The sequence below is a fragment of the Tamandua tetradactyla genome, chromosome 15 (genome assembly GCF_023851605.1).
Source record: "Tamandua tetradactyla isolate mTamTet1 chromosome 15, mTamTet1.pri, whole genome shotgun sequence".
Classification (NCBI taxonomy): domain Eukaryota; kingdom Metazoa; phylum Chordata; class Mammalia; order Pilosa; family Myrmecophagidae; genus Tamandua; species Tamandua tetradactyla.
In genome coordinates this window covers 3,810,680-3,825,447 of record NC_135341.1, presented here as the reverse complement: position 1 = coordinate 3,825,447, position 14,768 = coordinate 3,810,680, and positions in this window count along the sequence as shown.

The following is a 14,768-nucleotide window of genomic DNA, read 5'->3' as shown; positions in this document are numbered from 1 at the left end:
CCTGGAAGTAAGGAGAACAGACAATGCCATGCTGCCACAAGAGACTTTCCAAAACTATAACTCCACAAAAAACTGGTCATTACACTATAACTGCCCTGAGAGTAAAGGCAATAATCAGTTGGCTATCCACCCTTGACATGAGCAGAACATAGATGAAAAAATCCAGTTATAGACAGCTGTGGAGGCATTCATAAGTGAGGGCCCTTCACAATTGAATACTCTCCACCCCTTTTGTTGAACCCTGGGGTGAGAAGGTGGGAAGTTGTAAGTTTCATCATAACTTCCCATTCTAGAGTGGAAGTAATAGGGAGGTGTCAACTATCTGTTGAGGGAGGTCAGGAAAGCCAGGACCCAGAAGGTAATGGAAAGTTGCCCCACCTGATGGGCCATAAAGGAACACAAAGAGCAACCAGAGAAAGACAAAGGAGGAGACAGGGTCCATTCACTGGACCATGTGGCTTTGGTTTCCCATAGAGGAGATAAATAGAGCATAATACAAAGCAATGCCTCTGGAACAACTCATCCAACACTGCTGGACAAAAGGTGATCCTTCTAAATTGGGGTTTAAGGCACAAAGGAGCCATAAAGAGGCAAGTAGAAAAGGGTCCCAGGACTGAAAATATTTAGAATCCTGTAGCCCCACCCTTTTAGACCCTGAGCACAATTGGAGAGGAGGAAAACAGTAGTAAAGAAGACCTTCCTAACCCTGGATGAGGACAGTGAGAAGACAATTCTGACTATGAGTGTGATGTGTCAGATAAGGAGGAAGAGCCTCCTTGTATCTATCTTGATTTTATTCTCTTCAAAAAATGTTTAAGGGTGAGGCCAATGTCTCTGTGTTGGATCAGATCACTTTTTTGGTTAGTACCTGAGGCAGGCAGGAGTATGGAGAACCACACTGTCACCATTTAATAGCCCAGACTGGCCTATAAAAAAGCCTCAGGAAACCAAAGCCTATCACCCTTGGCCCCTGAGGTAACTGATATCACTGCTGTCACCAAGGTGGTGGCATCCTGTACAGGGGATTCTATATTCACCTGGCTACCATCTTCTTCTTCATCCCTCTGTGGTTAAGGCTCAAGACAAATTCAGTTTCATGTGGAACAGCCTCAAATACAAATTTATTGAGTCCTGCAGGAATATGTTAACTCTTATTCAATTTGTCATGTGTGAGGAGAGTTAGACTTATAAAAGGTACACTTACCTCAAAAGTAGTTGTCACCCAGTATATTGATGACATTGTCATTGTAGGACACACTAAAACTTAGTTGCTGAGACCCTATAAAAATCATAAATGTAACATGATTTTGACCATTCAACCATCACTAGGTCCTGGAGACTGACCAACTGGAACAATTTCTAAGGTCAACTTGGGCCAATAGTGAGAGAAACATTTCAAAGACAAACAGAAGTTATTGTCACTGGCAGCTCTGACTACCAACAAAGCAACGCAACAGGGTATAAGACTCTGTGTCCACTAAAGATAGTACATGTCACATCTGGGTATTCTTTAGACCCCACTAATTAAGGTCACCCCAAGGAAGCTACATTTAAAGGAGGTCCAAACAACAGCAGGTTATAGAGGCCACACAACATGTAGTGGCAGAGCTCTTCCACTAAAGCCAATGGAAACCTCCAGTCTTATAAAATTACAGATCTCAGCTTTTCCTACCCATGCACTGGAGACTATGGAAACAAAACACATGTCATGGGGATGGACTGGACCATAGGGTTTTGGACACAAAGACTACCTGAGGCAGCCACTAGGCAAATTCCCTTCAAACATCTTCCTTCAGCTTATTACTGAGCCTTAATGGAATCTAAACATTTAAACAATGATTTGCCATAGATCACACTAAGAATAAAATTGCCCATCCTCAAATGGGGCCTCACTAATCCTAGGTAGTACAGGATCAAAACAGCTCCATCATTAAATAAAAATGGTATATCCAAGATTGATGCTGACCAGGGACTCAGAGAGTAAGTTGACTCCTTAAACAAATAGCTTCTTTACTAGATGGAGCTATGCTCTGCAGGGGCTGTTTCTGCCCCTCCCTTCATTGAATGGGACCCCATGACTTGAAAGTGTTCTAGTTAAGGATTTGACTTGGCCCTCAGACTCATCTATAAAGCTCAAAGTTAATATGGTCCACTGGGCTGCAGCAGCCAGCAAACCGAAGGATGGTCACCTACTCACTGAGACTAAATGAAGACATGCCCAATGGGTGAAACTCCATGTAGTGGTGAATACTGTGCACCTCACTCCAAATTCAACTTCCTGCTACATAAATGCAGATTTGTGGGCTATTACAGATGGTCTAGACTCCAGTAACTGTCAAATCAATAATTAGACTAATAAAGGCTCCCTCATATGGGGACAGGAACTATCACAACAGCTTCTGAACCAATAAAGAGTTTGGTTCTTAATCCGTGCCCATGGCAAATGACCCTTTAAAACATAACATAAGTAAAATTCCTGTGTTGACCAAGCAAGTGCCCAACACTTTTCCACCACCAAACGGGACAGAATTCACCTCATATGCAAGAATGGGACATATCACAAACAATCACCCTATGTGAAGTGAAAACTGAAGATGTAATACATTCATATGACTCCTGCCACCAAACCCAGGTCATACAAGGTATGAGCTGGGACATATCAGATGGGGCTTAGACTCCCCAAGAATGTAGCATCTTGACCAAATAAAGTCATTTCCCTCTAAACATGAGTTATGGTTAAAGAACAAGAATCCTTATGCATAATGTGGATGCTGGGACCACCATAATAGGCTTAGACAAACAGCTGTGCCAGTTGTTCGAATACCCAAACAGTTTCCAATCAAATCAACATACCTCATTCACAGCATATGACCCCAAAATATATGCATTCCCAAGATATCCAACAGACCTTACATGAAATCATCCTCAAATAAATGAGGCAATATAATTTTAAATCAGAAGACTGAAGTAACAACTATGCAAAGATCATCAGAAAGAACAACTTACTGATTTGTACCCTCACATTAAACAAGGCACTCCAGTAAAAAGAAAACATAGAAATGCAATCTTTCTTGAAATATACTGAGCTGAAAGAAGGTAGAAGGTCAGCAACTGCCTGATTAATCTAGAACAGAGAAATTTCAATTTCAGACGGGATTTTATTTTTATTTTATTTTTTCTACTGGAGCACATTTCCCAGGTCTGATCTGTGGTTTGAACTATGGTACTATTACCACAAGGGACTCCCAGATCCATCTTGGAGGTGATCTGCAGAATGTTCCCTTCCTGCGAGTCCATGGGAAGGGAGGAAGTGTTGAGAGAGCTTCAATGTGCTCTTGTTCCTGTTTGAGATATGACTTACTTCCCTAGACTGAATGATGGCTTTCACAAAGATTAGGTTAAATGCCAGGGACCAAAAGTCTACTGAATGTCTTCAGGACTTGGGCTGACACCCTGAATGGCATACCTGTGCAACCTTCACCTAAAGTTGCTTGAAAGAGTATCTTTGCTCCTGGAAAGTAATTTATTGGAAGTCGATAACATTGTCTCTTTCTCTCCCCAGGCTATCTCAGAGGAATGGTAAGCACATTACCATGGCTCCCAATGATACAGGCTTTTTGTAGAGCTACCAACCAGATCAACTGCTGGCTCTGTTAGTATGAAACAATATGATGGGCCATCTTTCCACATGATTCTAGCCCACTTGTCAAACATGGTGTAATGCATCAATTACTTCATATATGATATACTGTCATGTAGAAGCCATTTATAAATAAGAATAGTCAGCTCCCCTAGACATAGGATACATCATCAAAGTCCTAGAGTTCACCATAAAAGTGTTCCAGCCATGTAGGAAACATCTCCTGCTTTATTAAAAATATGAATGACACTAGGGCATCCCTGGGACAGTGTCCTAATGACAATCATAATCAAATAGTCTGGCAAGTTTCTGAGAGTGGTACTTTTTAGCCTAAATTTAATGTTACTTTGGGCAATGGCATGATTGCAGCATTTGGTGAGGTAGCTCAGTGTATAATGACTGGTGCCTGCAGGTGGCACCCTGGAAAATTTAGTATGCTCCGTATCCTTGGGTATGGAACCTGTCAAGTGTTCCCTTAGGACTGGGACTCCAGTCCCAGACCTAAGGTGCTTGGATAGTTCTAAAATATAAGCTTACCTGGCCTGGCAATGTCAGGATGGAACACGTTTTATACCACCTACATCCCAGTGTATATTGTTCATAGGAGGTGGCCAGTTGGACTTTTGCTAAATACCATGAGAATGGATGATATACTTCTGCCCAGATAAGTAAAAAAAAAAAAAATGATGGCATTACACACGTATCATGTACACTAACCCTGGCATTAAGGGAAGCTGGAATTTTTATTATATGTGGACATTATTTATATGTCCTTTCCCCCACAATCGTGGAAGGAGCTGCTTTAAAATGTATGGATTTTAGTATAAATTGGGGAAAATATATTCCTTAAAATCTCAAACTTGGACTTTTTTAAACATCACACGATACATAAATGCTTCCTGCAATGCACCAGGCAGATTATATCCTGGTCCCCAGAATCAGCATTCATAAACTAAAAACAGCCATATATAACATGTTCAGTATTACAAAAAGAAGGATTTTTTTAATCTTACATTCCATTCATTGGTACTCCTCCAACATGAGGTCAACAATGCAGCAGTCTTTGCACTGGTGTACTGGACATTCTGATGGCATAGCTGAGAGTGCATGTGCTAAGCTAGGAAAACTAGGTGTTGTGTTTACATAAATAATTGTGGATAGGCTGTGAATAACAAGACATTAAAATTCAATAAATGTTCTCCACATGATTGAAAAAAAATTCAGGTTTTGTACTTTTAAACTAACTTGGGCTAGGTAATGGATGGGGTGGCTGATTGCCATCCCACCCCCAAGCAGGCCTGATCTCCCTGTTGGGGAAGATACTATTAGTTATCCTTCTCAAATATATCCTTTCCTTTTTCAGTGCACACATTTAATATCGATTAGAGTAGTGTTCCATGTCTTAGATATGCAGCTTATCACCCAAAACAGATAATAGGTATTTCCAAATTTTGAATTTAAATCTTGAGGTCAAAAAATTTACAGGCAGGGCGGGCCGCGGTGGCTCAGCGGGCAAAGTGCTTGCCTGCTATGCCGGAGGACCTCGGTTCGATTCCCGGCCCCAGCCCATGTAACAAATACGGAGAAACAGAATACAATAAAACAAGAAAATGTTTAAAGATGTTTCCCTTTCTTCCTTCCTTCCTTCCTTCTATCCTTCCTTCCTTCTCTCTGTCTTTCCTTTAAAAAAAAAAAAAAAAAAAAAAAAAAAAAAAAAAAATTTACAGGCAGACTGTGATAAGGGCCAACCCTAAGCACAGCCTGCTACCTTTACTTTGGATTCACAAATTCATCCCTGTTCTTAGGACAAATTGTGTAAGTCTGGTAGAATAAAACATAATCCCCTAGTATATAAGCAGACTGTAGGTGCATTCCTTCCTCTTTGACCAAGCATGTGTAAACAGTCCCTGCAGACAGTCTGGTTCTGGTAGGCATGTTTTATGACATTCAACTAACACCATCATATATCTGTACTGCGTGGAACTAGGTTCCTCGACTAGGACATACAAACATGAAGAGGGATGCTGCGCTTAAAATATCTTCCTAAATTGTCCAGGGCTTGAGACCTGATGGCTACGGAGATCCAACACCCGCTAGGGAAGCTGACCTTGCTCTGTTACTTCTCAATATGAGTAAAGTATTATGCCTTGCTGGCTCATTCTTATTTCTATTGGCACCTGACACCTGTAATAGAGTTGTCATCTCTTTACATGTCTTTCTTGACGTAAAGAGGGAGATGAACGATATGAGACATTGTTTATTTATATTAATACATTTCCCACTTTTTTCCTTGATTGCTCAGGCAAAGTCCATGTAATTGGTTGGCCTAACCAATGGGAATTTATTAACTTTGCAGTTTTAAGGCAAAAAAAGTCCAAACCAAGACATCATCAACAGAATGCTTACTTCCAGAAGAATGGTGTTCTGGAGCTGGCTGCCAAAGATCCTTGCTCCTGGGCTTCTCTATCACATAGAAATGCATATGGGGGTCACTCATGACCTCTCCCTTCAATTTATGGCTTCATTGAATTTCAGCTTTCTGCTTCCCCTGGATTTCTCTTCTGTCAAATTTCACTGTGTTTATAAAGGACACTATTAATAGGATTAATACCCATCCAGATTGAGTTGGGTCACACCTGAACTGAAGTAACCGCATCAGAAGGTACTACATAAAACGAATTCACACCCACCAGAATGGATTAATTTTAAGAACATGATCTTCTATGGTACATTGCTCCAAACTACCACAAACAACACAATTTGCTTAGGTCCCCTCGATGCCATGTGCAGTATTCTGTTCTCTCAGGCTTCAATTCACAAAAGCTGTCCATGGTTTACCCTGGCACTTTTATCAGTTTGTACTTCAATAGAAAATCACTCTCAGAATTGTTAGACATGAACATGCCAGCTAGCTGAACGTCGACTACTGCTAGTGTTAACACCATAAGCAAAATCTAAATCAATATATCAGGTCTCAGCATTGCATGGTCATTCCCTCTCTTATACTCAATATTTCTGAATGTTAAGAACTCTAAAAGCTGTAATCCTTCCTTATGCTTCTATATATATATATACCATTGCTTAAATCGCCTTTTCTTTTTCATTAGACAGCAATTTTTAAATGCTGTCTTCTAAAATATATAAATATTAATTCATGAGTATAATCTCATTGTTTTAATAACTGAGGATCATGAGTTTTGTATTTTTGACTATTAATTTTATGTTGTCTTCAGCAGGATAAAGGATAAGTATATTCTACTTAACTAAAATATTAATACATTTCCCATTTTTCTTAGATATACAGCTTATCATCCAAAACAGACAATAGGTATTTCCAAATTTTGAATTTAAATCTTGAGGTCAAAAAATTTACAGATAGGCTGTGGTAAGGGCCAACCCTAACACAGCCTGCTGCCTTTACTTTGGATTCACAAATCCAAAGATTTGTGAAGAGTTTAAGGTAAGATAGGCAATGAACATGCTTATGAACATATTTATTAAATTTGAAACAAATAGACAGTGGGATGCAATATACTTGGATTTCAATCATTTGATCCATGGAGGAATTCTGTTCCTACTGCTGGTATATCAAGAGCAATTCAACTTGCCTTCAAGCAATTCTTTTCCAATTTTTCCTTACATTAACATATTACAATTATGGTTTCAGGTTTAGTTAGTTTCTTTGTTCTAAGTTAGAAACATAACCACTACACATTGTCCTAGAAAAAAAATGGAGTTTTAATTTGTCAGAGTAGGATCCACAAAATCCCTCTGTAAGTAAGTGGGTTGTTAACTCGGCTCAATATGTCAGTTCTGTCCATGTAGTCACTTGTTTCATAGCTTGGCACGAAGTGTACAGTGAGGCTAAAGATTTTTTTCTTCTTATTTCTTTGCTGGAGAGGTGAAAATGTTCAAAAAACTGACTATGGTAATGAATGCACAACTATGTGATGATATTCTGAGTAATTGATTGCACACCATGTGTATTAGTTAGGGTTCTCTAGAGAAACAGAAACAACAGGGAACATTCACAAATACAAAATTTATAAAAGTGTCTCACGTGACTGCAGGAATGCAGAGTCCAAAATCCACAGGGCAGGCTGTGAAGCCCACGATTCCAATGGAGGGTCTTGACAAACTCCGCAGGAGAGGCTCACCAGCTGAAACAGGAAGAGCCCATCTCTTCTAAATCCTCCTTAAAAGGCTTCCAGTGATCTGATTAAGCATTACTTATTGCAGAAGGCACACCCCTTTGGCTGATTACAAACGGAATCAGCTGTGGATGTAGAAGACATGATATTGATTTAATTCCATGAAATGTCCTCATCACAGCAGACAAGCCAGCACTTGCCCAACCAAGCAAACAGGTACCACCAGTTGGCTAAGTTGACACATGAAGCTAACCATGACAGTCCACTCCTTGTCAACTTGGCAGCTATACATACCACCTTAAACCATATGTAATTTCTCAATACAAAACAATAAAACACACATTTTTCTTTCACCTAACAATACTCAACTGTCCTGCATATAACTGGAAACACATTAAATTTCTTCAGAATAGGGTGCAAATCCTTGGGTAATATTCATTCTTAAACTTGATATCTTACAACTTAAAGAGTATAACAGGAACAAAACAGCATTACAGTCCTCGTTTCTGTAACTGATCACGTGATTGAAGTTCATATTTATCACTACTTCCTTCCACTACCCATTCCACGTTCCCTTTACCCTCAGCAAGCACTTCAGCTGACAATGTTTTTTTCCCTAGTGGGGTGACCCAAACCTTCATTCCTGAAGTTTCAGAGCCATTGCCTGGATTGGGTTGTTGCAGTTTTCCATTGATTTTATCACAAGGCATGGTAGTACTAAAAGACACCCTAGGGGGTCTCCTATATTCCAAGAAAACTCTTCTTTATCCCCATTATGTAGTTGCAATCCTACTTCCCCCTGGTAGTCAGGGTCAATCACCCCAGACAATAATGTAATCCCCTTCTTGGCTTGTTGATCCCAGTGGCATAAGTAGCCCAAAGTGATCAGGTGGCAGTCTTAGATTCCAGTTCAATGGAATCATTGTTGCTTCTCCTGGAGGAAGCACTCCCCATTTTGGAATTAAAACCTGTAGACCAGCAGAGCTCAGGGTCACAGGGACAGGAAGCAAAAATTGTCCTAGTGGATCACTAGGGGTAATAGTAAGTGGTACCACTCCCATTTCCACCCCTTAGTTCCTGGACCCATGGATCCTGGCTATGGGAGAAACAGCACCATACAGGAGATGCTGGTCCAGAACATATACAGCTTCCCGGAGAACATTACCCCAGCCTTTCAAAGTATTACCACCTAGTTGGCACCGTAATTGAGTTTTCAAAAGGCATTCCATCGTTCTAACAATTCAGCTGCTTCTGGATGATGGAGAATATGGTAAGACCAGAGAATTCCATGAGCATGTGCCCATTCCCGCACTTCATTTGCTGTGAAGTGTGTTCCTTGATCAGAAGTAATGCTATGTGGAATACTGTGGTGATGGGTAAGGCATTCTGTAAGCCCATCGATGGTAGTTTGGGCAGAAACATTGTGTGCAGGGAAAGGAAACCCATGTCCAGAGTATATGTCTATTCCAGTTAGAACAAATCACTGTCCCTTCCATGAAGGGAGTGGTCCAATGTAATCAGCCTGCCACCATGTACCTGGCTGGTCACCTTGGGGAATGGTGCCATATCAGGGGCTGAGTGTGGGTCTCTGCTGCTGGCAGATTAGGCACTCAGCAGTGGCTGTTGCCAAGTCAGCCTTGGTGACTGGAAGTCCATGTTGCTGAGCCTATGCTGAGCATAACCTCCATCCCTACCACCATGACCACTTTGTACATGAACCCATTGGGCTATGACAGGAGTTTCTGGGGAAAGAGGCTGACTGGTATCCACAGAACAGGTCAACTTATCCACTTGATTATTAAAACCTTACTCTGCTGAATTCACCCTCTGGTATGCATTCACATGGAACACAAATATGTTCATGTTTTTAGCCCACTCATAAAGGTCTATTCATATACTTCTACTCCAGACCTTTTTGTCACGTATTTTCCAATGATGGTTTTTCCAAGTCCCTGATCATCCAGCCAAACCATTAACAACAGCCCATGAGTCAATATAGAAACTCACCTCTGGCCAGTTTTCCTTCCAAGAAAAATGAACAACCCGGTGCACTGCTCAAAATTCTGCCCACTGGGAGGAGTTCCCCTCACCACCATCTTTCAAGGACATCCAAGAAAGAGGTTGTAGTGCTGCAGCTGTCCATTTTCAGGTGGTACCTGCGTATCATGTTGAACCATCTGTAAACCAGGCCCGAGTTTTTTCTTCCTCAGTCAATTCACAGTAAGGAACTCCCCAAGAGGCCATAGCTCTGGTGTGGGAAAGAGAAGGTAATGTGGCAAGAGTGGAGACCATGGGCATTTGGGCCACGTCTTCCTGTAACTTACTTGTGCCTTAAGAACCAGCTCAGGCCCTATCTTGTATGTACCATTTCCATTTTACAATAGAGTGCTGCTGCACACGCCCAAATTTATGGCTTGCTGGGTCAGACAACACCCAGCTTATGATAGGCACCTCGGGTCTCCTGGTAAGTTGGTGACCCATGGTTAAGTGTTCAGTCTTTACTAAGGTCCAGTAGCAGGTCAGAAGCTGTTTCTCAAAAGGAGAGTAGTTACCTGTAGCAGATGGTAAGATTTTGCTCCAAAATCCTAAGGGTCTGCATTGTGATTCTCCTATAGGGGCCTGCCAAAGGCTCCAGACACCATCTGTATTTGCCACTGGCACTTTCAGCACCATTGGATCTGTTGGGTCACAGGGCCCAAGTGTCAGAGCAGCTTGTATAGCAGTCTGGACCATCGCAGAGCCTCCTCTTGTTCAGGTCCCCACTCAAAATTAGCAGCTTTTCTGGTAATTCAGGTTAGAATTGTAGAACAGGTTAGAATTTATTTCCCATCCTCTGACATGCAAATGCCTTAGCAGTAAGTCTAGAATAGTTGCTACTTCTTACTCACTAGGTCCAATCAACATAATATCATTGATATAATGAACCAGTGTGGTGTCTTGTGGGAGGGAGAAACGATCAAGTTCCCTTCGCACAAGATTATGACATAGGACTGGACAGTTGATATACCCCTCAGGTGAAAAGTATACCCCTCAGTGAAAGTATATTGCTGACTTTGCCAGCTGGAAGCAAACTGTTTCTGGTGGACCTTACTAATAGCTATTGAGAAAAAAGCATTTACCAGAACAATAGCTGCATACCAGGTACCAGTGGAAGTATTGATTTGCTCAAGCAATGATGCCACATCTGTAACAACAGCTGCAATTGGAGTTACTACCTGGCTGAGCCAGGTATGATAATCTGCTGTCAGCCTCCAAGACCCATCTGTTTTCTGCACAGGCCAAATAGGAGATTTGAATGGGGATTTTGTGGGAATCACTGCCCCTGCATCCTTCAAGTCCTCAAGAGTGGCAGTAATCTCTGCAATTCCTCCAAGAATCTGGTATTGCTTCTGATTTACTATTTTGCTGGGTAGGGGCAGTTCTAGAGGTTTCCACTTGGCTTTTCCCACCATAATAGTCCTCACTGCATGAGTCAGAGAGCCAATGTGGGGATTCTGCCAGTTGCTCAGTATGTCTATACCAATTATACATTCTGGAACTTGGAAACTAACTACAGAATGAGTCTGGCGGCCCAGTGGACACACTGTGAGATGGACCCGAGCTAAAACACCACTGATCACCTGGCCTCCATAAGCCCCCACTCTGACTGATGGGCCAGAGTGATGTTTTGGGTCCCCTGGAATTAATGTCACTTCTGAATCAGTATTTAATAATCCCCAAAATATTTGATCAATTCCATTTCTCCAATGCACAGTTACTCTGGTAAAAGGCCATCGGTCTCCTTGGGGAAGGCTTGGAGGAAGATTAACAGTATAAATTTGTGACAGTGTAACAGGGTTCTCCCCTAAAGGGACATGGACTCACATTCATGAATTCCTCTGTGTCTGTAAACTGCTTCAAGTCTGGAAATTGATTGAGGGACCATGACTCTGTGTTTTTGTAATTCAGGTTAGACTTCTGTTCACTTGACCTTGAACTGTTTTGTTTATACAGCTCAAACAAGAATTTAGTAGACTGCCCTTCTGTTGTATTTCTAGGTACCCCACAATTTACTAGACAATGCCACAAATCTCTATGAGTCATATAATTTTGACGTCTTCTTTGAGTTTGCTGTCTATTAGAATAGCCACGTCTACCCTGTCTTTGGGGATTACATGCTAACATCTGGCTTCTGCCAACTCAGGATCCAGTCATCCCCACTGTGTTTAAGGATTCCAGCTCAGTGACAGCAGTTCCTGTAGTAATATCTGACCTACAGAGAAGTGTAACCACAGAGCTTTTCAGGGATGATGGTGTTAGTCTCACAAATTTATTTCTCACTGTTCTGGTAAAAGGTGCATTCCCCGGAAATTCCTGGGGTGTAAGACCAAGCTTTGCATGATAAATCCACTCTAACATTCCAGTCTCTCTAAGCCTCTGGATTCCTCATCTACATTATATCAGGGCAGTTCTGGCATTTCAACCTCAGGTAATGTTGACCACTTTTTGAGGCATGTTTCAATCAACCATCCAAATTGTTAATACCTTTTCTAACCCCTCGAGCTATAACACTGAATGCAGAATCTGTGGTTACTGGGCCCATATCAATAAATTCAGTCTGATCCAGCCTTATATTCCTCCCACCATTATCCCACACTCTTAAAATCCATTGTTGCACATATTCCCATGATTTCTGTCTATATAAATTGGTAAACTTACACAGTTCTTTTGGAGTATAACATACCTCCTCACGTGTGATACTTTGTACCTCACCTTTAGGGGCCTGTTGGGACTTTAGTCTAGTTATGGGTCTGGAAGAAATGAGGGGTGGGGGGGTGGGTTATGAAAAGAATTAGAAATATCTTCCAAGCCATTTGCTTCAGGGCCTTCATTTGCAGTTTCATCTGGTGAAACAGGATTGATCACTCTATGGCTAATCCCTTCAGGAGGAGGTTGGTTGGTCAACTTCTCAAGGCAGGCTGGAGGTGGGTCGATTATGTCCTCTGGGTCAACTATTACAGGGTTATCTAGAGAAGACTCAGCATGACCTATGGTTTCAACCTCACCCCCGACATCATTATCAATCTTTTTGTCACCATCCCATTTTTCAGGGTACCACTCCTTTCCAATCTATGACACACCATGCAACACTGAGTTTTCAGTTTACTTTGTAAAGTTGGTACTCTAACAATAAGATTCTGAGTCTGATTTTCAGTGATTTCAAGTCTAAGGCTACAGGAAATAAGATTTTCCTTCAGGATACTCATAGTAACATCTCCATCTGTCAGACAGCACTTAAACTTCTCATTTGAAGCCATAAGCCATCCTTTTCACTCCTTACTGTAGCCAGTGTATCTAACAACAAACATCTCTATACCTCTTATTTCCACAAAACTCTGTAAATGGGTCAAAAACATTACCCCCAGAGCCTGGCTTCATACAAGTGAAGCATCAGGAGAATTGAATGGTGATATTTTGACTATCTCTTTTGCCAACTCACTCCATGGATTGGGAGTGCCATTCTGATTATGGGAATCAGAGTCCTTAGTGCCTCTGAGTCCATTCAGAGTAGAAAACCATTCATTCAAAAACCCATTTTTAAGATTCTTTTTCTTAAGAATCATTCCTGGTACCAAGATGTATTAGTTAGGGTTCTTAGGCATTCCTATAGGTAGTCTAAGTTTCTCTGCTACCTACATAAGCTTTAGAAGAGTAAGTTTCATGATCAAGGACATGGCCTATTGATTTGGGTGTCCCTAAAGTTTGATACAGTATCAGGGGACTCTCTTTGGTAAAGTTTAAAAGTTCCATAGTCTTTATGTTCTCCCTCAGGGGACTTTGCCAATACTTTTTTTTTTAAATTTTTTTATTAATCAAAAAAAAGAAAAGAAATTAACACAACATTTAGAAATCATTCCATTCTACATATGCACTCAGTAATTCTTAGTATCATCACATAGATGTATGATCATCATTTCTTCGTACATTTGCATCGATTTAGGAAAAGAACTAGCAAAACAGCAGAAAAAGATATAGATTGTTAATATAGAGAAGAGAATTAAAATAATAATACTAATAATATATATATATATAAAAAGGAAAAAGAAAAAACAAAAACAAAAGATACAAACACACAAACAAACAAACAAAAAACCATATTTCAGGTGCAGCTTCATTCAGTGTTCCAACCTAGTTACATTACACTTAGGTATTATTGTGCTGTCCATTTTTGAGTTTTTGTATCTAGTCCTGTTGCACAGTCTGTATCCCTTCAGCTCCAATTACCCATTATCTTACCCTGTTTTTAACTCCTGCTGGTCTCTGTTACCAATGATATATTCCAAGCTGATTCTCGAATGTCGGTTCACATCAGTGGGACCATACAGTATTTGTCCTTTAGTTTTTGGCTAGACTCACTCAGCATAATGTTCTCTAGGTCCATCCATGTTATTACATGCTTCATAAGTTTAGTCTGTCTTAAAGCTGCATAATATTCCATCGTAGGTATACGCCACAGTTTGTTTAGCCACTCGTCTGTTGATGGACATTTTGGCTGTTTCCATCTCTTTGCAATTGTAGATAATGCTGCTATAAACACTGGTGTGCAAATGTCCGTCTGTGTCTTTGCCCTTAAGTCCTTTGAGTAGATACCTAGCAGTGGTATTGCTGGGTCGTAATCCATTCTGCCATTTTATGTCTTTTGATTGGGAAATTCAGTCCATTAACTTTTAGTGTTATTACTGTTTGGATAATATTTTCCTCTACTATTTTGGCTTTTGTATTATATATATTATATCTGATTTTCCTTCTTTCTACATTTTACTCCATACCTCTCTCTTCTGTCTTTTCGTATCTGACTCTAGTGCTCCCTTTAGTATTTCTTGCAGCGCTGGTCTCTTGGTCACAAATTCTCTCAGTGACTTTTTGTCTATACATGTTTTAATTTCTCCTTCATTTTTGAAGGACAATTTTGCTGGATATAGGAGTCTTGGTTGGCA